The 23,628-nt window shown below is 45.4% G+C and overlaps 1 protein-coding gene across 1 annotated transcript in view; it reads right to left on the bottom strand.

Annotated features, from left to right (window-relative positions):
* The window catches only part of SHC3 (SHC adaptor protein 3), a 418,135-nt gene that overhangs the window by 50,344 nt on the left and 344,163 nt on the right, over positions 1-23,628 (bottom strand). The window lies entirely within an intron of this gene.

Below are 23,628 nucleotides of genomic sequence, written 5' to 3'. Positions count from 1 at the left end.
TTCTCTTTCCTAACATCAACTCCATTTCATAACAAGCCATAGAGCATTTTAGGAGCTTGGCCTTAACCACTCTCAACAGATCAATAATCAGTAGAAAACTAGGATTAAGGGTCTTATGCACTCCGACAACAGAATAATCATGAGTTGTTACTTTCAACAGATGCAGCTAATGGTTTTTCTCGTTTTACCTGTAAATTCTAATCTCAGAATAGGACTCTCCTTGTATTCACATGCATTTGCTGAACAGCGAAATGTGCTCTGAACATATCACTTTATATCAATTCTCACAAAATGCCCACTCCCTTTTGTAAAACTGTTAATGAACCAAACATAATAAAAAATGGTTGCCCTAGACAACGTTAAGATGTGGAGGAGACACAGTAAAGCTCAGTGGGAAAGAAGGGTTCTGGCACTAGCTTCCAACATTTTCAAATTGGGAGGATGGTCTAGAAGGTATGGCTAGTAGAGCAGGCAAACACACAGCTATTTGGATGACCCCCTTCAAAACACAGAACTAACCCAAAGCCAACGAACTGACGAAATCCAAGTTTTATGAGCTGAAGCAGCCAACCTGTACATTGCCACTTGGAAAAATAGAAAGAACACAGACGGAAAAAAAAAATGGAAAGAAAGATAGAAACTCGAATGAAAGCAAAGAAATAAAGAAAAAAGAAAATAATGAACATAAGTTACAAAGAAGGAGGAAAGAAAGAAAGGTTTAAGAAAGATGAGATAAAGATGGAAAGTAAGACCAAAAGAAGAAGAGAGAGTGAACAGCGATAGAGAAAAGATAAGGAAATAAAGATGGAAAGCAGAAAGATCCACTTATGGACAGAGAAAAGAAAGGGATGGAAAAATGAAAGAGCATAAACGACGAAGAATGTGAAAGGTCAGTAAGAAAAGGGGAGAGGGCAAGAAGAAGAATGAAAGCAAATGATGAAAAGAAATTAGGACAAAGAAGGAGCAGAGGAAAGAGCAGATAATGGTCATAAAGAAGATAAAAGCAAAAAAGAAACTGGGCGCAGGAGGAACATGACTGAAATACTAAGGTGGTAACAAGAGTTTGATGGGAAAAAAAAAGGGGGAAAAGGAAAATAAATAACAAAACAAGAAGCAGGAAGAAAGTGAAAAGGGACATTAGAGAAAGGAAAAAATAAACATACATGGAGATGGTAAACAAAAGTTACAAAACATTATCAAACGAATTCGGAAGGTAAACTTCACACTGTGAAAGGTCTACAAGTGGCAATTGAGTAATTTAGACTCAATTGAGAAATACATATAAAAGAAACACAGATAAAAACTGAAAAATACATTGCAAGAAGATATAGAATCATATGGCATTCATTTCCAAATTTACACTAAGAGTTAAGAGAACAAAGGAACGCACGAAGCGTCGCCCTGCAATACATCCAATGAACTAACGTTAGCTTCCGATTTAATGTAATATTACCTATGTCTCATTAAGAATAACTAACAGGTAATTGCAAGCCTAGTCCAGCTGACTTAGTAGTACACCCGCCTAGCTGTATCTGAGTGACGAAACCCCAGTATGCTCTCAGCCAAAGCTCATGCCACTTTTTCTGCTGCATTCGCATCTCCCGACCGTAATAAATCACCCACGACTCGTACAAAGGCCAGAAGAAGTCAGCCCAGCAGCTTGTTCCACATCGCAACAATTGTGACCTCCTCATTGCCTCTTACTTGAAAAGTCTCCACAACTTCAGGTCAGCTGAGGCTGTTCCTAAAGGGATTATTACCTCGGTATTTTCTTTCTGTCCTAAAGATTGCTTTCTCGAAACAAACATGAACTCTTTCTCTTGGCACACTGCCACCTCCTTTATTTATTTATTTTAAATTAATAGTGTTGCCCATTCTACTTACAATCAAGTTTAATTATTTATTTCGCACTCTTTCTTTCTCTTCCCTAATGGAATAATCAGACAGTCTCCAAATAGTCTTTCTCCACCTTAGTATTTTATTCTCTTTCTGATTTTCCAGTTGGGTTGTTTGACAGTGCCACCTCCAGCACTTTGGGCAAGCACAAGGAGATCTGAGAGTGTCTGCAGCACAGACGCTCCTCCAGCATGCCAAGGAGACGCCAAATGCAAGCCTGTCTGCAACTGACATGACCGGCATTGCACAGATCTAGGACCTCTGGTTCGGTGATTTTACATTACTGAAAAGAGCTACATGTGCTCAGGACTCTTCCACAGGCAAGAACTCTGCAGCCCACTCGCTGCATTGAAAATACTTATGCTTTCTATTCCATTATCTCTGCCAATCTTGCAGCCATTTTTAGGGTTGAGCCTGCGTTGCATGCGCTCGCGCATGTGTATCGCAGCGAGACGCTTTAGTTATTAGAAAAGGGCTCGGAGCCCTGTCGACATCACGTCAGTGTTTTTCATTGGTTCGTGTGCTTGCCTATTAAAATCCGCTTGCTTTCATTAGTCGAAGGCATGCACACATCATGCCTTTTCTGGTGGCTAGCCCTCCTCGAGCACATCGACCAAGTACAGAAAACATGCGAGGCTCGCTGTTTTCTGTCCAGCTCGTGGACTACTTTTTCTCTATTTTACTAGTGCGATTTCGCTTGGCAGAAGTCAAGCGCTTTACACAGTTAATTGCACTTTTTCGGGTTACGTACATAAATACACTTTTGCCGATAGGTGAAAAGTCGGGTTAGGAGTTTACAACGCTATCAGTTCTAACATGAGCAAATGCGAGACCCGTTGTATGGCAAATGCTTGTTATTTAATGCTCCTAAGGATTCTCAGCTTAGAGAAAAATATCCCCTTTAGAGTAGATAAATGAAGCTCACAAAACAAATAGCTAATCAAACTACCCACACCCTCAATTTTAAATTAGATGCCTTATTTGTCAAACACACTGGACTCCAAAACTATTCCGGTTATGATTAGTATTTAACACCTCTGAAGAGAACCTTTTGACCTTATTATTCTGTTTTTTTTTAGGCCGAGCCTCTTAGAGTTCATCTGTGCTCACCAGTGGTAATTCCCCTTTTCATGTGTGTCGCATCTTCAGTATGGAAGAGAATTGATTAATTGCCGCAAAAAATTACACAAGGAAAAAACTTGTACAATTTGAAAGATGTGACTCCATATATTTCTACACAAAACGTGACTCTTTTTTTCTTCGACATAAGAACTTGGTTAAATTGTCAGTATCCTAATTTCCACATCCTTCTGGAGATCTTGAGACTGTGACAACTTGATACAGGCCTATATTCATATTCTATGTTGATTCTAGGCATATTATTACCATGTCCCTCATTTACAAGGGCATTGCGCCACGGGAACATCACTTTTACTGACATTCCGGTGGCACAATGCCCTGCCCCATATTTACAAAGCAGCAGTGAGAGACTTTTTGCGGCTTAACGTCGCTTTGTAAATACGGCACCTTTGCACACATCACTTTGTGTAAAAGGGTGTGTGCAATGGGTGTTCCTGTGGCTGGTCCACTGCAACACCTATTACATTTTGATGCTGCCCCAGATTTACCAGTACTCGTAAACCTGAGGCAGCACCAACAACTCACACCGTCCCAGGGGTGGCGTTAGCATGGCACAACAAGGAAAAAACCTTTTAGTTCTCTTCGTTTTTGCTTTTCCTAAGTGTGCTGCATCCTGCAGCACACATAGGAAGAGCAAAACGCTGTTAATTGTTTATGTGCAGGAATGTGTAATAATGCAGAAGGTGCAGAAATAATGACAATTTGTAACTCCTATGTGTGCTGCATTATGCAGCACACATAGGACTAGCAAACCGCCATTACTGATTGTTTATGTGCAGGAAAGGACACCTTCCTGCACATAAACAATTATTCCTTGAAATGCAGACACCCTTGCACTATAGTGCAAGGGTGCCTGTGTTGGCGCTAGGCATCTAATGTTGGTGCCAGTGCTAGGGAAAACACAGGGGTGGGTGTATTCTAATAAATACGGTGCATCCTTGCCTTTCTGAAGTGATGCAGTGCAGCACTGCCAAATTTGGCGCAGCGTCCCACTGCGCCATTTCTTAGTTAATGAGGCCTCAAATGAGAAGGTAGTCCACAGAGTCAATAAGGTATATAGTCATAGAAAGTTAATTTAGTATCACTGTAATACATGTATAAGAAATGTTCTAATGATTTTTACTAATTAGGTATTAATGTTCAGTATTCCCTTGTTGTGCTCATTCAGGTGAAGGTACAATTCTTCAATAGAGAATTCCATTTGGGTTTCCGAGGAAGACAATCTGTGAATTTGAGGAAGTAATCAGACCAGCAATTAAGACTATGAAGAAATCTTTCTTTAAATCCCATTCTCTTTTCCCAGTAGCTGGTGCATTCCTACATGAATGTAGCATCATGTAGTGCATGCAGGAGATTGTGTGTTTGTGTGTGGGAGGGAGGGGTGGAGGGTGTTGGTTTGGGATAGTTTTATCTGCTCCTGTGGAAACGTAAGGTACAGGTTAGTTTCTGGTACCCTGATTTGTTTTGTCCAGAATATTGGATGTAATTGGCACTGAACTTCCTTTGAACTTGTTTCAGAACTTACAACTCTATGTGAAGTGTTGGAATTTACCAAGAGTGGAACCTGCCACCAACATACAGAGGTTCTCATTCTCTAAGAGGCCTTCAAGAGCTTAGGTACCTGGCAACCTTGACAATCCTATGGAATACATGGCCCAGGTGGCAGTAACATGGAAATGCTCAAAAGAAGCTTACCCTACCATCCTGCATCTTATATCATTTGAGGGTGTGTTATATGGCAATTTTTGAATCTAAACATGGGAGTCAATCCTCACTCTCTACATGGTTTTAAAACTGAGAAGATGTTCATCCCCTTTGATTTGTTTAAATGGATGACATTCATTTGCTGGGCAAGAAGCCTTCTCGGTCTGAACCTCTATTAGACTTGAGGGGCCAATCAATTTCTGAAATGGAACTTGTCAGACTTGGACCATCCTCACCCCAGAAGACACCCTCAAACTCACCCACTCTGGGGCGCCCTCGTATCCATGCCCCCTCAACATCTTTATTCAAGCCCGCACCATCATCACACCGATCTATGCAGCACCATCAACTGCTCCATCCAAACCGCCACCTTCCCGGATGCTTGGAAACATGCAGAGATAAAGCTCCTCATAAAGAAACCTTCTGCAGACTCAACAGAGCTGAAAAACTACAGACCTATCTTCCTGCTCCGTCTTCCAGCCAAGGTATCAAAAAAGCAATCAACGCACAGCTCAACCAGTTCAGCAAAGCCAACCACATCCTTAACCCCTCCCAATCCAGATTCAGGAGCAACCACTGCACCAAAACCAAACTCTTGGCAGCCACAGATGACATCCATACCCTTCTGGACCATGGCGAGACAATTACCCTCATCCTCCTCGACCTCTCCACCGCCTTGAACACCATCTCCCACCCCACCCTGTGCACCAGACTACACAATGCTGGCATCTGCAGCAAAGCCCTGGAGTGGATCCGCTCCTTCCTCAACAACCAAACCCAGAGAGTCAGGCTCCCACCTTTCACCTCGAAGCAGATGGTAATCAGATGCAGAGTTCCCCAGGGCTTCTCCCTGAGCCCCACCCTCTTCAACATCTACATGACCCCACTCACTGAGATCGTCAGACATCACGGGCTCAACATTGTCTCATACGCCGATGACACATAGCTCATTCTCTCCCTTACTGACGAACCATCAACAGCCAAAAAAAACTTTTACAAGAGAATGAAGGCAGTCGCCAACTGGATGAGGGACACCTTCCTTAAGCTCAACTTGGACAAGATGGAGATCCTCATCCTAGGGCCCACCGATTCCGCTTGGGATTACTCCTGGTGGCCCAATAACTCGGATCAACACTGTTCATGGCCAGCTAAGTCAATGCTGTCTCTTCAGCATGCTTCCAGACCCTACGCCTGATCAGGAAGATCTTCAAGTGGATCCCCATTGAGACAAGGAGAACAGTCACCCAGTCGTTCGTCAGCAGTAAACTCGACTACAACAATGCACTCTATTCCAGAATCAACAAAAAACTCCAAGCAAAACTCCAGAGAATACAGAACACTGCAGCCAGACTTATGCTGGAGATCCCCCACCACAGCAACACCTCCACCCACCTGAGAGACCTACACTGGCTCCCCAACAAACGTATTACCTTCAAACTATTGACCCATGAATGCAAAGCCCTCCACAACGTCGAACATGCCTACCTCAACCACTGCCTCTCCTTCTACACCCCGTCCAGGCAATTCCGCTCAGCACAACTGGCCCTCGCTTACATCCCCAGGATCCAGAAGAACATGGCTGGAGGAAGATCCTTCTTCTACCTCACCGCACAGATCTAAAACACAATGCCGCTCCACCTCAGACAGTCCCCATCGATTGCTGAGTTCAGGAAGGACCTCAAGACCTGGCTCTTCGACTGACTCGCATACCCCAGCTAGCACCTTGAGACCCCATGGGTGATAAGCCACGCTTTATAAATGTTGAGTGACTGGTTGATTGATTGACACATAAGAAAATAAACTTGACTTTCAGGTGAAATCTTTTGAATTATTGGCAACATCTCTGAATAACAAGGACACAAGGAGACTATATTTAAGTTATGATTAAATGTATTTCAGTTAAGTAAAAAACTATATAAACCTTATCAATCAATGATTTCATCAAACTATTAAAATCAATTACAATTGTTACAATTTCCCTCCACACGGATCAATTTTTACCATTCGTAAAATAATCCATCATCTTGTTCTCACTTATTTTATCATATTTAAAATGTAATGGCTTCGGCTAATTTGTCACATATTATTACAATTCCTTTACATCACAACAATGTGAGCATGTGTTTCTAAATTCTAAATGACATAACCGGCATTTTGTATTGTCTCTTTTCAATTTCCAACCATCTCTCCGTCACCTTTCAGTATTGGGAATTGACTGAGTATTGCCAGTCACAGAATCTTTCATTGTTTAGCTTTGTCGAAGCTGTCATGTATCCTTAGCTAATGCTCATATTGTAATAATGAGAAATAAAGTATGTATGATACCTTCTTACGTCCGTCGTCTATTTCTCTTTGCCAGGATAAGAGCTTAGCTGTTTATTGTATTCTTCGGTATGTTTTACATCCTGTAGTGATGCTTGAAGATCCAGCTTATCAGTCCATAGTTCGCATTTCATTTTGTAGTTGGTATATGCCATTGATGTATTGCTATGTAATTCTTCCAAAATCCACTTAGAAACTGAATCGTTGTGAGAAGACAGTAAACCACATACCAGCATAAGGCTGAAAGTGTTACTCTGTTATCACATTCCAACATTTTAGTTTCTAGACATATTGGCTCCATTGAGACACTTCTACTTAGACCCAGTAATTTGCATCTGACATTCATTAGCCATGTAGGAGACGGGAAATATGCACACCTAGTCACAACAGTAAGCAGGAACGTGCATTTGAGCCTCTGGAAGGTAGAACCATGACTCTAGATAAAAACAAAAGATGCTTAACAGCACATAACTCCAAAAGATGGGCGAGCAGATTACTGGGAATAACTGTGTGGTGAAGGCGTTTGGGGGAAATAAACACTCTATTATAAGTAATATTTATGGGTCAGCTGGCCTTCTAAGCAACGTAGGTCACACAACAGACCTATGTTGTGCTAGGCAGTAGCAGTATAGAACGGCTGAATTCCAGGAACATGGTGACTGGCAAGATTGCTTTTCGGTTGCTGTGACTCCCAATATTCACTCTAGTTTGTTCATCATAATAGTGTTCCTGAGCCTTTGCTATTTTGGTTCCCGACGCCCTAGCATTTCGCATTCTGCATTTCTCAGCTTCTCCTGTTCCGATTTCCTTAGTTTGTTGGATGACTAATTGGTTTGTGCTGCATTTCTTGTCTAACATGCAGGTGTGCTCCAGTGGCACTCGGATTTCACGAGGTCTTCAGGTACTCCATGGGGTGCGCCATAGTCTGTCATTAAGCAAGATAAATGAATCCATATTTTTGGCATTTTGTGCCTGATAGATGTTTACTTAGCAACCTCAGGGTGCACCATTTACCAGATAAGATACAGTAAAGCACACCTCAAGCCAGGGATTTATGTTGGCTTGTATCAGTCATGATGACGTGTGATCTTCACATGTCTTGTTCCCTCCCTTCCCCTAAGGCTTGCACTACTGAGCCCGAAAAAGCTCCAGACTATATTTAGCTCCAACCCTAGTTTCAGAAGGTGGAGACATGAAAGTCTACACTTTGGAGTACACTGACGCCCAGAACTGGTGAATAGACAAAAGTAATAAGTGTAATCCAAAGTGTATGAATAAAATGATGTGTAGGTTTACTAGAGTAAATTTACCTATGTGAATAGGTCCCAAAGATGTAAGGGTCAGGCTATCAATAAGGCTCATATTCTTCAGACAATTTGAATCATTCTTCAAATATGGAGGAGAAAGTCTTAGGTTTTTCTATCACTGGATGCTTACTTGCAAACAAACTGACAATCAGTATATGCCTTGCAGAGATAGCAGATTTTAGGTGCTGAGTAAAAAAGATCCGTTTGAAAGGAACTATTTTGGAATGTTAAAAAGATGAAGCTGGAATAAACAAGCATTTGCAATGCAATAGGTCTCACGTTTGCCTGAGTTAGAGCCATTAGCGTTGTAAATTCCTAACTGGACTTTTCTTCCACATAAATTGAAAATAAAATTAAAAACAGTTGACATAAGTGAGCCAATTCAAAGCGCCATGGCTGCCATGAGTGTGACGGAGAGACACAAAAGGAAAAAGAAGTTTGCTTGCAGTCAAACGTATCGGCAAAAGTGCAATTATGCATGTAACAGGGTCAATGGGCAAGGCAGTAACAAAACTGCCCCAAGGAGGGACAAACATAAAGCATTTAGCAATGATAACAAAGGATTTTTGAAAGGCAAGCCCATGAACGAGTGAGTGATAGTGATGGGCGTGCAGTGGGTGTGGTTGAAAGCCCAGACAGATTACAACAGGTCAGAGCGCTTGCGCGCTCGACCTAAAAAGGGCTTCTGCGGAATAGGAAATTGTAACAAAGTGGCAAACCTCTGGTAAAAGGTCATGAAGACAATAGGAACCCCATGTAATTCTACAGGATAGCTTAACTAATCTCTTTGGGATCAAAAGTCCATTTGATGAGAAGGTGGTGAAAGCCATTTATCTGCCAGGGAGTTTGTACATCGTTGTGTAACTAAATTGAATGTCAAAACTAATCCATACATAACAGGCTAACCACCACTAGCAATACTTCTTGACCAGTTATGAGCAAAATAACTCAAATATGAGAACAAAGGGGAAAAAGGGGTACAGGGATAAGCGAGGTGCTAGACTGGCCAGAAAATTTCAGACAAACTCTCCAATAATGCCATCGCTATAATTCAGTGGAAACCATTCCACTTTAACTTCAAAAAAGGCCTGGAATATTAACCACTTGAACGGAAATTTTTGTGTTTCAGACAGTACTGAAAAAGTGTTTTTTCATCTGTGTAATCATAACTACTTCATTACCACACAATCATTGAAGTCGGACTGACAAAATTATGTTACCAACTAGAGACAACATTTCGCAACCCTTTCTGATGATTTTGATGGTAAGTAATGGCAGTAATGAAATGTCTTTAGTCTTGCAGGACCACCAAGCTCTAGCTGACATGTGCCCTATGAGGGTCTTCTAATCTAGGCACATCAAAATGATACTTATACTGTCAGAGCTCGTTCCCAATATTGTTTTTCTATTGCAATCATTCATCTGATAAAGAAACCACAGACTTTCCTCTAGCTGTATTGGGTTAGATAACTGCCAGTCTCATAGAAAATACCGATTCTAAATGCTCTTGCTTTGAACTCTAGAAACTAACGTCAACGGAGAGGAGCTGTAACTACTGCTGAACTACTGTTTAATGCAAGCTAATATCTCTGAACAGAGTCCTTGCTAGGTGTTTTGACTAAGTAATGTTCCTCTTCACTATGCCTTTTGTTTGAAATTGGGTTTCTAGTTGGCAGAGGTATGCCCCCTGTCCAAGTAGGGACCACAATCCTAGTCAGGGTAGGTAGCAACACAACCTAAATTATCCTGTGCTCACCCTCCAGTAGCTTGGCACAGAGTAGTCAGGCTTCACGTAGAAGGCACTGTGTAAAGTACTTGTGCAATAACTCATACAGTAACACAATGAAAACACCTCAAAAAGTTCTCCACTCCAATTTAGAAAAAAAAATATTTATCTGAATAAAATAAGACCAAAACGACAAAAATCCAATAAGCACAAGTCAAGATCACTTTTTAGAGGTTGAGCAACTCTTAGCCCAGAGAAATAAATGGATATAACGTTTTAGCACAAAGTACCTAGGCTGCGTCAAAAATAGCAATAAAGTGGGCCGCAGAAGAGGTGATGCATCGGAAAGTAAAGCAATATGTTGATTCTTCCAGTGCGGCAGAGGTGATCAGTCGATTCTTTCCTCACGTACAAGGGATGCATCGATTTTCGTAATGCACAGCCTTGGCTCCTTACTGCGGTGCAGTGTTATTTTGACACCCATGGACAATGCATTGAAAACCCAAAACGTGTTGTGAGGATGAAACAGGCGCTGTTCAATCCAGTAGACGCTGCAGTGATTTTACAGCCATGTGACAGGCACTGCATCGATTCAGTAGGTGATATGTTGATTTTTGCAGGCGTTGCAAGGATTTTCTCTCTCTGGTGAACTCTTTATTGGCAGTGAGACTTCTCAACAGGAGGTAAGCTCAGTCCAAGACTTTAGGGATCAATTGTGGGGGAAGGCAAAGTTCTTCCAGCAGAGTCAGGGAGCATCAGGGCAGCAAGCAGGAGAGCAGTCCTTCCAGAAAAGCAGTCCAGATTAGTACTTTTTACAGAGTCCAGTTGCAGGTCAAGAAGTGTCTGATTTTAAAGGGGTCAGAGACCCAGTATATATACCCAAATGTGCCTTTTAAAGTGGAGGAGACTTCAAAGACTGGTTTGAAGTGCACCAGTTCCCCTTTAACCCCAGTCCTGTCTGCCAGGAAAACTGTGGGGTGTTATCAGTCCTTTGTGTGAGGTCAGGCTACTACCCTTTAAAGTGTAAGTGAGAGCCCCCTCCAACCTTCCTGCCCAGGAAGACCCATAGTATTCAGATGAATGCAGATGCAGCTGTGTGTCCTGTGTTTATGGCTGTCTGGGTGGAATGCACAAGGGGAGCTGCTAACCAGCATAAGACCAGATGTGGACTGGAGACAGGCTGTAAGGCACAGAGAGCATTACATGCAGGAAACTGCCTACTTTCTAATAGTGCCATTTCTAAAATAGTTAGGTCATATCCAATTTCCAGTAAGCAGGATTTCTCACTACCATTCCAACTATACCAAACTTGACAATGTCACTCATCTAAAATCAGAAAGTTCCACTTAAAAGTATATAAGGGAATTTACAATGCTGGCCTATAAGAAAAGCAGGCTTCACAGTAGTAAAAAAACAACTCTGGGAGTTTTTTACTAAAAGGACATGTAAAACTTACCAGTGCATATTCTGCCTTTTACTTACATAGCACCCTGCCCTATGGGGGACCTAACTTAGGGGTGACTTATTTGTAATGAAAGGAGAGTTTAAGGCCTGGCAAGTAGTATAAAATGCCAAGTCGAAATGGCAGTGAAACTGCATACACAGGCCATGCAATGGCATGCCTGAGACATGGTTAAGGGGCTACTTATGGGGGTAGCAAAATCAGTACTGAAGGCCCCCCAGTAGCATTTAATTTAAAGGCCCTGGGCACATGTTGTGCACTTTACTAGGGACCTGTAGGTAACTTAAATATGCTAATTGGGTATGTGCCAATGTTACAATTTTAGGGGAGAAAGCACAAGCACCCTAGCACTAGTCAGCAGTGGTAAAGTGTGCAGAGTCCTAGAACCAGCAAAAATGAGATCAGAAAAATGGAAGGAGTCAGGTAAAGAGTTGGGGGGAAGACCATCCTAAGACTGTCAGGTTTAACACCTTTGTTTTTGTGTCACAGAAGCTTTAGAATCGCCTAGATAGAAAATACTTTCCTCTGTGTGTAGTGTTGGCGTTGATGTGGATCTGGAAGTGTAAGTGCTAGTGCAGCTTATCTTGACGCTATTGCTGTCTTTAGCTCCAGCTGGCAGGATCACCTGGTCCACCTGAAGAAGGTTTTGAAGGCCCTGCAAGCAGCAGGCCTCTCTATCAAGGCATCCAAATGTAAGATAGGGCAGGACACTGTGGTTTACTTGGGACACCTTGTAGGTGGAGGCCAAGTTCAGCCACTCCAACCCAAGATCCAGACTATTCTGGACTGGGTAGCTCCAAAAACCCAGACTCAAGTCAGGGCATTCCTTGGCTTGACTGGCTACTACAGGAGGTTTGTGAAGGGATATGGATCAATAGTGACACCCCTCACAGAACTTACCTCCAAGAAAATGCCCAAGAAAGTAAACTGGACTGTAGAATGCCAACAGGCCTTTGACACCCTGAAACAAGCAATGTGCACAGCACCAGTTCTAAAAGCTCCAGATTACTCCAAGCAGTTCATTGTGCAGACAGATGCCTCTGAACATGGGATAGGGGCAGTTTTGTCCCAAACAAATGAAGATGGCCTTGACCAGCCTGTTGCTTTCATTAGCAGGAGGTTACTCCCCAGGGAGCAGCGTTGAAGTGCCATTGAGAAGGAGGCTTTTGCTGTGGTTTGGTCCCTGAAGAAGCTGTGACCATACCTCTTTGGTACTCACTTTGTAGTTCAAACTGACCACAGACCTCTCAGATGGCTAATGTCAATGAAAGGTGAAAATCCAAAACTGTTGAGGTGGTCCATCTCCCTACAGGGAATGGACTTTATAGTGGAACACAGACCTGGGACTGCCAATGCAGATGGCCTTTCCAGGTTCTTCCACATAGAAAATGAAGGCTCTCTTGGGAAAGGTTAGTCTAATCCTCTTTCGTTGGGGGGGGGGTGGTTGTGTAAGGAAATGCCTCCTTGGCATGGTTACCCCCTGACATTTTGCCTTTGCTGATGCCAAGTTGTGATTTGAAGGTGTGCTGAGGCCTGCTAACCAGGCCCCAGCACCAGTGTTCTTTCCCTAAACTGTACCTTTGTCTCCACAATTGACACAACCCTGGCACCCAGGTAAGTCCCTTGTAACTGGTACCCCTGGTACCAAGGGCCATGATGCCAGGGAAGGTCTCTAAGGGCTGCAGCATGTCTTATGCCACCCTGGGGACCCCTCACTCAGCACAGACACACTGCTTGCCAGCTTGTGTGTGCTGGTGGGGAGAAAATGACTAAGTCGACATAGCACTCCCCTCAGGATGCCACGCCAACCTCACACTGCCTATGGCATAGATAAGTCACCCCTCTAGCAGGCCTTACAGCCCTAGGGCAGGGTGCACTATACCACAGGTGAGGGCATAGGTGCATGAGCACTATGCCCCTACAGTGTCTAAGCAAAACCTTAAACATTGTAAGTGCAGGGTAGCCATAAGAGTATATGGTCTGGGAGTCTGTCAAACACGAACTCCACAGCACCATAATGGCTACACTGAAAACTGTAAAGTTTGGTATCAAACTTCTCAGCACAATAAATGCACGTTTTTGATGCATTTTATTGTGAAATACACCCAGAGGGCATCTTAGAGATGCCCCCTGAAAACATACCGACTTCCAGTGTGGGCTGACTAGTTTTACCAGCCTGCCACACACCAGACATGTTGCTGACCACATGGGGAGAGTGCCTTTGTCATTCTGTGGCCAGGAACAAAGCCTGTACTGGGTGGAGGTGCTTCTCACCTCCCCCTGCAGGAGCTGTAACACCTGGCGGTGAGCCTCAAAGGCTCACCTCCTTTGTTACAGCGCCACAGGGCATCCCAGCTAGTGGAGATGCCCACCCCTCCGGCCACTGCCCACACTTTTGGCGGCAAGGCCGGAGGAGATAATGAGAAAAACAAGGAGGAGTCACTGGCCAGTCAGGACAACACCTAAGGTGTCCTGGAGCTGAGGTGACTCTGACCTTTAGAAATCCTCCATCTTGCAGATGGAGGATTCCCCCAATAGGATTAGGGATGTGACCCCCTCCCCACCGGGAGGAGGCACAAAGAGTGTGTAGCCACCCTCAGGGCTAGTAGCCATTGGCTACTATCCTCCCAGACCTAAACACACCCCTAAATTGAGTATTTAGGGGCTCCCAGAACCAAGGAAGACAGATTCCTGCAACCTGAAGATGAAGAAGGACTGCTGACCTGAAGCCCTGCAGAGAAGACTGAGACACCAACTGCTTTGGCCCCAGCCCTACCGGCCTGTCTCCACACTTCAAGAAAAACTGCAACAGTGACGCGTCCCCCAGGGTCCAGCGACCTCTGAACCCTCAGAGGACTACCCTGCATCTAAAAGGACCTAGAAACTCCAGAGGACAGCGGCCCTGTTCAACCAACTTGCAACTTTGCAACAAAGAAGCAACTTTTAAAGACCACACGTTTCCCGCTGGAAGCGCGAGACTTTCCACTCTGCACCCGACTCCCCCGGCTCGACCTGCGGAAAACCAACACTACAGGGAGGACTCCCTGGCGACTGCGAGCCCTTGGGTAGCTAGCGTTGACCCCCCTGAGCCCCCACAGCGACGCCTGCAGAGGGAATCCAGCAGCGCCCCCTGACCGCGACTGCCTGCTTCTAAGAACCCGATGCCTGGGAAACACACTGCACCCGCAGCCCCCAGAACCTGAAGGATCTGAACTCCAGTGCAGGAGCGACCCCCAGGCGGCCCTATACCTAGCCCAGGTGGTGGCTACCCCGAGGAGCCCCCCTCCCCCCTTTGCCTGCCTGCATCGCTGAAGAGACCCCCAGGTCTCCCTATTGAATCCTATTGCGAACCCGACGCCTGTTTGACCCCTGCACCCGGCCGCCCCTGTGCCGCTGAGGGTGTACTTTCTGTGCCTGCTTGTGTGCCCCCCAGTGCCCTACAAAACCCACCTGGTCTGCCCTCCAAAATCACAGGTACTTACCTGCTGGCAGACTGGAACCGGGGCACCCCTCTTTCCATTGAAGCCTATGTGTTTTGGGCACCACTTTGACCTCTGCACCTGACCAGCCCTGAGCTGCTGGTGTGGTAACTTTGGGGTTGCCTTGAACCCCCAACGGTGGGCTACATTGGACCCAACTTTGAACCCTGTAAGTGTTGTACTTACCTGTGGAACTAACAAATACTTACCTCCCCCAGGAACTGTTGATTTTTGCACTGTCCATTTTTAAAATAGCTTATTGCCAAAACTGTACATGCTATTGTGATGATTCAAAGTTCCTAAGATACCTGGGTGAAATACCTTTCATTTAAAGTATTGTTTGTAAATATTGAACCTGTGGTTCTTAAAAAATAAATTTTTCTATATAAAAACCTATTGGCCTGGAATTGTCTTTGAGTGTGTGTTCCTCATTTATTGCCTGTGTGTGTACAACAAATGCTTACCACTACCCTCTGATAAGCCTACTGCCCGACCACACTACCACAAAATAGAGAATTAGAATTATCTCTTTTTGCCACTATCTTACCTCTAAGGGGAACCCTTGGACTCTGTGCATGCTATTTCTTACTTTGAAATAGTACATACAGAGCCAACTTCCTACAATCCTTCTACAAAGATCGCATCGACAACAAATCCCACAACAGCAAAGAGCTCTTCAGCAATGTCAAAGAACTCACCAACCCCAGGTCATGCTCCATCGACCCCCCTCCTTTGCAAGACCTCTGCAACTCCCTCGCCACCTTTTTCCATCGCAAGATCATGGAAATCCACGACAGATTCAACTCCTCGCCTCCCACTACCACCACGGCCACCACTAACCCCAATGCACCCAGCCACACCAACATCTTGCTCTCCTGGACCCACATCAACGACGAGGACACCATCAAAACCATGAGCACCATCCACTTCGGAACTCCCTCCAACCCCTGCCACCACCATATCTTCAACAAAGCGAGCCCCATCATCGCCCCCCAACTCCGTATGATCATCAATAGCTTCTTTGAGACCGCCACCTTCCTGGAGAGCTGGAAGCACGCCGAAGTCAACGCCCTGCTAAAGAAACCCAAAGCAGACCCTGAAGACCTCAAGAATTACCAGTCCATCTCCCTCCTTCCCTTCCCGGCAAAGGTCATCGAGAAGATTGTCAAGGGCCAACTGACCCGCTTCCTGGAGGACAACAACACTCTGGGCATCTACCAATCCGGATTCCGTAGGAACCATAGCACCGAGACCGCCCTCATCGCCGCAACCGACGGCATCAGGACCATGCTCGACAAAGGCGAAACCGCGGCCCTCATCCTCCTGGACCTCTCGGCTGCCTTTGATACCGTCTGCCACCACACCCTCTGCACTCACCTCTATGATGTTGGAATCCGCCAGAAGGCCCTGGACTGGATCACATCCTTCCTCTCCGGCAGAACTCAGAGAGTTTGCCTCCCTCCCTTCTTGTCGGAAGCCACAAAGATCATCTGAGGCGTTCCCCAAAGATCTTCTCTCATCCCAACCCTTTTTAACATCTACATGGCACCACTCAACAACATCGTCCGATCCCACAACCTCAACATCGTCTCCTATGCCGATGACACCCAGCTGATCCTCTCACTCACCAAGGACCCCGCCACTGCCAAAACCAACCTCCAGGACGGACAGCATGCCATCGCCAACTGGATGGAGAAGAGCCGCCTCAAACTTAACTCAGACAAGACAGAGATCCTCATCCTCAGCTCCAACCACTCCGCATAGGACTACTCCTGGTGGCCAGCCACTCTAGGAACCGCACCAATACCCACCACCCACGCGCGCAATTTAGGTTTCATCCTAGACTCATCGCTCACCATGACCCAGCAAGTCAACGCGTCTCATCTTCCTGCTTCAACAACCTCCGCATGCTTCGCAAGATCTTCAGATGGATCCCTACTGAAACCAGAAGGACGGTCACCCAAGCCCTCGTCAGCAGCAGACTGGACTACGGCAATGCGCTCTACGCAGGAACCACAGCCAAGCTCCAGAAGAAACTACAACGTATACAGAACACCTCTGCATGCCTCATCCTCAACATCCCATGCCATGACCACATCTCAGCCCACCTCAGAGACCTACACTGGCTTCCCGTCACCAAGAGGATCACCTTCAAACTCCCCATCCATGCCCACAAAGATCTTCACAACACGGACTCACCTTCCACACTCTCACCCGACAACTCCGCTCCACCAACCTTGCCATCGCCGCCGTCCCTCGCATCCATCTAACAATAGCCGGCGGCAGATCCTTTTCCCACCTCACAGCCAAGACCTGGAACACCCTCCCCGCCCACCTACGACAGACCCAGGACCTCCTGCCCTTCAGGAAATGACCTGGTTATTCGAGCAATAGCAGTTCCCCCCCCCCCCATCAGCGCCTTGAGACCCTAGCGGTGAGTAGCACGCTTTACAAATGTTTGATTGATTGAGTGATTGAAACATTGGGTTATTACTAGTTGATGGGGTAAGTACCCACCTAAAGTAATAATCACAGTCCTTACAGGGTGAACCACTTAAGTCACTGAGGTCAACTCCGTGGTAACTATTGCATGGAGCAGACAGGCTATCTTAGAGGCAATGAATAAAGTATTTATGCAGTACTAGAACAGTCATAATGTCAAAATACAAAACAAATCCCAAAATGAATTATAAAAACAGTAAAATGTAATAAACAAAATGAAACCAAAATTACAAAGCTCCAATAAGGAGAGGAGAACTGGAGACTTGAATTGCCAACGTTTTAAGTAAAACAACTAGGTTTGCTTAAGTTGCAGATTTTCTGATGACACCCTAGCACATTTGCAACTTATGGTTCATTTTAGATCTGTGCCTAAAACCAGAAAGAGGTGTTTTCCTGTTTTACTAAAGTATCAACATAAAATTAATGTCCATTTATATCATGATTCCTTTGGCCTTTTGGGCAAGACTTAATCAGAGTCATGTGGATTATAGCTTTGCTTCCCCAAATGTTTGGTGTTCTTAGCTAGTAGAACAGACTCATTATATAACTAAGGCAACTAATTCCTACAGTGGAAGTCTTGCTCTGCATGCAGCTAAACCTGCTAGGAAACATGCTATTGGTTACAACTGTAAGGTGATGAAATCTATGATTTCTTAAAAGCTATGGGCCCATAAAAAAATCTCATAGCTTGATTTCCCTCAATTAAACAAAACAACTGAAAAAAATTATAGAATTATTTTTAAGCTGCGAGGAGCTTAATTTTGGGGTAATTGATAGCCTATTATTGAAGTGGCTGAACTAGCTAACTCTAAATGTTTTGGGGTTTTACTGTGAATCAATGTACTGGTACTAATTCCAATTTGTTAGAGTGAAGACTTGATTTCAGCATCTTTCATCCCTTTAAAATCAAGGCATCAACAAATTGTGTGAGTGGTTTGTTCCACAGGTGTATTATTGATTCTTCTCAATGAATTCACATGTAATGCTGGAAGTTATAAGCCTCCCATTTAACTCAGGCTACTGGTTCAGTTAATATTCCTGCAAAATGTTTAATGCAGGTCCCAGTGTTGTGTATTAAAAAAGTAGGACATATACTGTTAGACTTTACGTGCTAAAGACTCGAGAGGGACTACATATCCCAAGCTGCTTTGAGGCCCCAGGAGGCGGCCATTTTCACTTGCACCTGCACCCACTTGACACCAACGAGCGCTATAAAGTGCGTGGGGGCACCTCGCTGCGCGGGACGTGCTAAAGACTCCAGAGGGACTAAATATCCCAAGCTGCTTTGAGGCCCCAGGAGGCGGCCATTTTCACTTGCACCTGCACCCACTTGACACCAACGAGCGCTATAAAGCGCATGGGGGTACCTCGCTGCGCGGGACGCGCTAAAGACTCAAGAGGGACTACATATCCCAAGCTGCTTTGAGGCCCCAGGAGGTGGCCATTTTCACTTGCACCTGCACCCACTTGACACCAACGAGCCCTATAAAGCGTGTGGGGGCACCTCCCTGCGCGGGACGCACGCGTTACGTGCCCGGGCGAAGCCTGGGCCAAGGGCGGGTCCGTCCACGCCCGTCGGAGCCCGGAAGAGGCTGGGCTGGGCCACCCCCCTAACACTGACCATTCAAGTGGGCATCATTGATTTTAGCTCTATGCGCTGTTGCCAATACTGTGCCATCCCGTAGGTTGCACCATTATACTGATACTCGATAGAACATTTTATCACCAATAAACCGTCCCAGATGGGTAAAAGGAAAGCAATAGAAGCTGGGGCAGGGGCTGTACTAAAAGCTAAGTGAAAAATACACAAGCATGCAGCTAGTAACTGCGTTATGGACAGAATTTACTCTCTTTTGGGTGAATGCAAGGAAATATTAACTACTCCTCAGGGAAATAATTCTAACGGTACTGGGGGGAGCACTCCCCAACCAATGGGAGGGCTGGCCCAAAGAAAATTGCTGAGATTTTCGTGAAACGCAGGCAACAAGACACAGCCACTACAGGACAGGGAGAGGGCAGGAATGTTATCACCCACACTGCTCCATCTCTAGTGAAGGAGCTACCACTGGGGTCTAACGATTTCATCCAGTGCAGCAACCGCTTTAACGCCCCAGAATCACATGACGATATCGACCCACGTATCAGGGTGGATGGGCTAGCAGCTACAAGCACACACTCAACTCACATTAACCCACAGCACATTCAATCCATACAAGATTTAAAAAAGGAAGTACTAGAACTTACGCTTGTGGTTAACTCCTTAGTTGCAGTAGTAAAACAGTTAACTCTTGCAGATGACACAGCCACCATGAACCTTACCCAGAGCCCAACCCTACCAGGCACCATGACGAATCTGCCCATTCTTTTAGCACCCAGCCGTGATGGCCTCGTCCCAGTTGGTGCGAAGACTAAGAACTTACTCCAGCCTCCTTTGCACAACAGTTTAGGTGCAGGAAACACACTAGACAACCATCACAAAATCCCCAAACTCCTGAGCAATACTGCCCCAAAATACTCTGCACAGCCTGCCAATAATTGGTCTCAATCAGGCAATGTAGTTCTAATGGTCAACGTTCCCAAGTTAAACATATCGACACCTAAGGAAGGGGCAGACTCTATTAAAAACAAGGCAATCCATTGGATTCGCCATGTAAGAGGCTGTCGCTCTGTAATACGCGAGGACATAATCAATGTAGCAAGATGGCCAGACCCGAGAACACATTTTGACATTTTAAAACTGACACTCAAGGACGGGACCATGGTGGACAATTTGGCAGCACTAGATGCAAGAACAAGCCCACCTGCACATTTGCGCATCCAGTTCAAATACCCTAGGCCACCTACGCACTACGGGGATTGTCCGAGCTACTGCCCAGCAAAAAATGTATCTACCCTTGGCGAGAACGATTGACTTAAAGCTTCATCTAAAACCTATGCTGAAAAACCACGCAACCAACTAATATCAATCACCCCCAGGCCTGCTGCAATCCCTAACACTGCCAGTGCAAGTATTCTCTCTCCCATTCACGATATATTCCCCAAGACCTTTGACAGTTTACTGTGCAAATATGACAATACTGGATCTTTCATCTTGCAGAAATACTGCCCACCAAATCAAGAACCGATAGCTAAGCCTGCAAGCACTTCCCTCACTAGGGCCAGGTCAGCTCCACTAGAGGAACATCACCACTCACCCCAGGTCTCTCTGACCAACATTGGTATTGATCCACTTCTTCCCACTCAACCACACCTGCCAAATCAACCTTTGGCAGCTAATCATGCAAATACCAAGCATCTAGACAGGATAGCTCAACCACTCACTGGGGTACGTCTTGTCTCATGGAACGTGGCAGGTTTGAATCTATTCTCCCTCTTCCATCCTGCACCTCTTTTATTGATGAACATGACATATGTCTTCTTCAAGAGACATGGTCAACCGATCCACTTTTTCGAACAGGCTATTCAAACTTCCACATCCCTGCCGTGCCCAGTACTAGAGGCAGGCCTTCAGGGGGCTTGACCATTTGGATCAGAACATCACTTAACTGTCATATATTACAGCTACCCACCGATTCTCCTGACCTGTTAGGCCTTCGTCTATCATTCGGGCCTGACACTTCTGTGAACATTTTCAATATCTACACCCGAGGGGTTGGCGGGGGTCAAGTCTCCAAAACTCTTTGTGACCTGGCATCCCTTTTGCAGAACTGCCCCCGCCATCATAAAACCATCGTGGCAGGTAACTTCAATGTCACATTCGAACCTCTAGACTGGGATGATCTCAGGTCCACAGACGAGGAGGATCGAGCTTGGTCTATCCCCGCCCTGTCCATTCCACCCATCAAGAGATGGACGCAGGTCGCTGTCCAAGTTAAGTCACTGACCATGTAATTTGGTCTCAGGGCGTTAAATGGCAGAACCAAATCAGATGCCAAAGGCCATCACACATTCAACAAAACCAACCACACCAGCAGAATCGACTACTGTCTATTCGACATAAGATTATGGCCCCTAGTCATCGATATGACAATCGTTGAAAGAACTGAAAGTGATCATAATCCTCTCTCTGTTCACACGTTAGCTTTGGGCGACCTCTCGCCCATGATTAACTCCTCAGTAGCAGCACTAGAGGGTATTAGCCTGGTTAACGACAAACGACACCTAAAGAGGGACAAGATTGCGGCTCGGCCCGCACTCATCAACGCAGCCAATAACACCCTAAAGACTACATTAATGAACCTAGAGGTGGTTCCCGCAATCCCCTATAAGGAAATAAGCTTAATCCACACCTCATGCTTCAGGGATATCGCAGCCCACTTCTTAGTATCCCCAGCCCATGATGGGAAGAAACCCATAGGTAGGTACCGCTGGTTCAATAAAATGTGTTGGTCCCTAAATAAGCGCTTAATCCAAGCTATTAAATCCAAGGATGCCACTGCCATCCACCTAGCTAGAAAGTCCTATAAGTCAGCCATACGCAAATCCAAGCGTGACCAAGATGATAAGTGGTGGACAGCACTAAGTGACGCTGTGCGCGAGAGGAACTGTAGTCTGTTCTGGTCCCTGACAGCGCGAGGCCCAGAAAGCAGTGGATTGGACATTACAACCAACATCGCCCAGAAGGACTGGGTGGATCATTTTAGCAGGTTGTACTCCCATGACCATGATAGCCCCACTCCTGTTCGCATGGACCCCTTCCTAAATACTTCTTTAGCACCCACCACTGAAGCACCCCAGTTGTTCTCTCAAAGTGACATAACTTACTCCCTAGGCACCATAAAATGCGGCAGGGCGCCTGGCTCGGATGGTGTCCCAGCAGACCTGTTCTCAAGCGATATAGCATCCTGGTCAAGATACCTCACCATCACAGCGAATGCAATAGCATCTGGGGTGCCTATCCCTGAGTCCTGGAAAGGGGCTATGGTTATCAAAATCTTGAAAAAAGGCGACAGATCACTCCCCTGCAACTATAGACCAATTAGACTAATTGACTGTGTGCAAAAAGTCTTCTGCCACTGCCTCTTGGGAAAGATCAAAGACTGGATGACCGAACATGATATCCTTAGTCCCCTCCAAGCCGGTTTCCGGAAGAAAATATCTACCACTGATCAAGCCCTCAGGTTCCTATTTCTATACAGGAAAACAGTGCTCATTGGTAAAGGGAGCCTTTATGTAGCTTTTGTGGATCTAAAGTCCCGGAGCATTTCCTAGCAATATTGATACGGCTCCACGAGGACAACTACGCACGAGTTAGGTGGGACAACAAGGGGCAACTAACTGATAGAATCCATGTATCAAGGGGTGTGCGGCAAGGGTGTGTCCTTGCCCTGACCCTCTTCTCTCTGTATATCAATGAAATCGTCCCTTCCCTGCTTAGAGTGGAGGCTGATGCTTGAGACACAAAAAATCCCTGTCTTGCTCTTTGCAGATGATACTCTCTTGATATCCAAGACCCCTAGTGGACTAAGGAAACTCCTCACGTGCTTTGAGAAATTCTGCTCAACGCGGGGACTTGAAACCAATGCCTCTAAAACAAAACTAATGACCCTTAATCCCCATAGATCTTTTAGAGGGAAGTTTACACTAGAGGGCACCCCACTTGAGAAGGTGGGCATTTTCAGCTACCTGGGTATAACATTGACTGACAACATGTCTTGGAAATCACACATAGGAAAGCAAGCCTTAAAACTAAAGCAAACAACAGGGGTACTATAAAAAAACTTTCACCTCTCACACACAAAACCAATTCGCCCAGCAATACAGATATACGAAGCCCAGGCTGTGACCTCAGCACTTTATGGGGCCGAACTATGGGGTTATGCTAAAATCCAAGACATAACCATCGCTGAGAACAACTTCCTGAGAAACCTTGTGTCCCTTCTGCCAAGCACTCCACTGTTCCCCCTTTTTAAGGATCTTGGCATAAAACGCATCGGTCATAAAGCCCGCCTACGCCCTCTGCTGTATTGGCGGCGTCTCTGGACTACTCCAGAGCTTGAAACCTTTACTGAAGCCCTGCAGGTTATTTTAAAAGCTGATCATCTTCACAGAATCCCATGGCTATGATACATCAAGGGGTCATTTTACTCA

The sequence above is a fragment of the Pleurodeles waltl genome, chromosome 1_1, assembly GCF_031143425.1.
Source record: "Pleurodeles waltl isolate 20211129_DDA chromosome 1_1, aPleWal1.hap1.20221129, whole genome shotgun sequence".
Lineage (NCBI taxonomy): Eukaryota > Metazoa > Chordata > Amphibia > Caudata > Salamandridae > Pleurodeles > Pleurodeles waltl.
The sequence above is the reverse complement of the archived record's forward strand: the minus strand, read 5'-3'. Positions and strand labels throughout refer to the sequence as shown.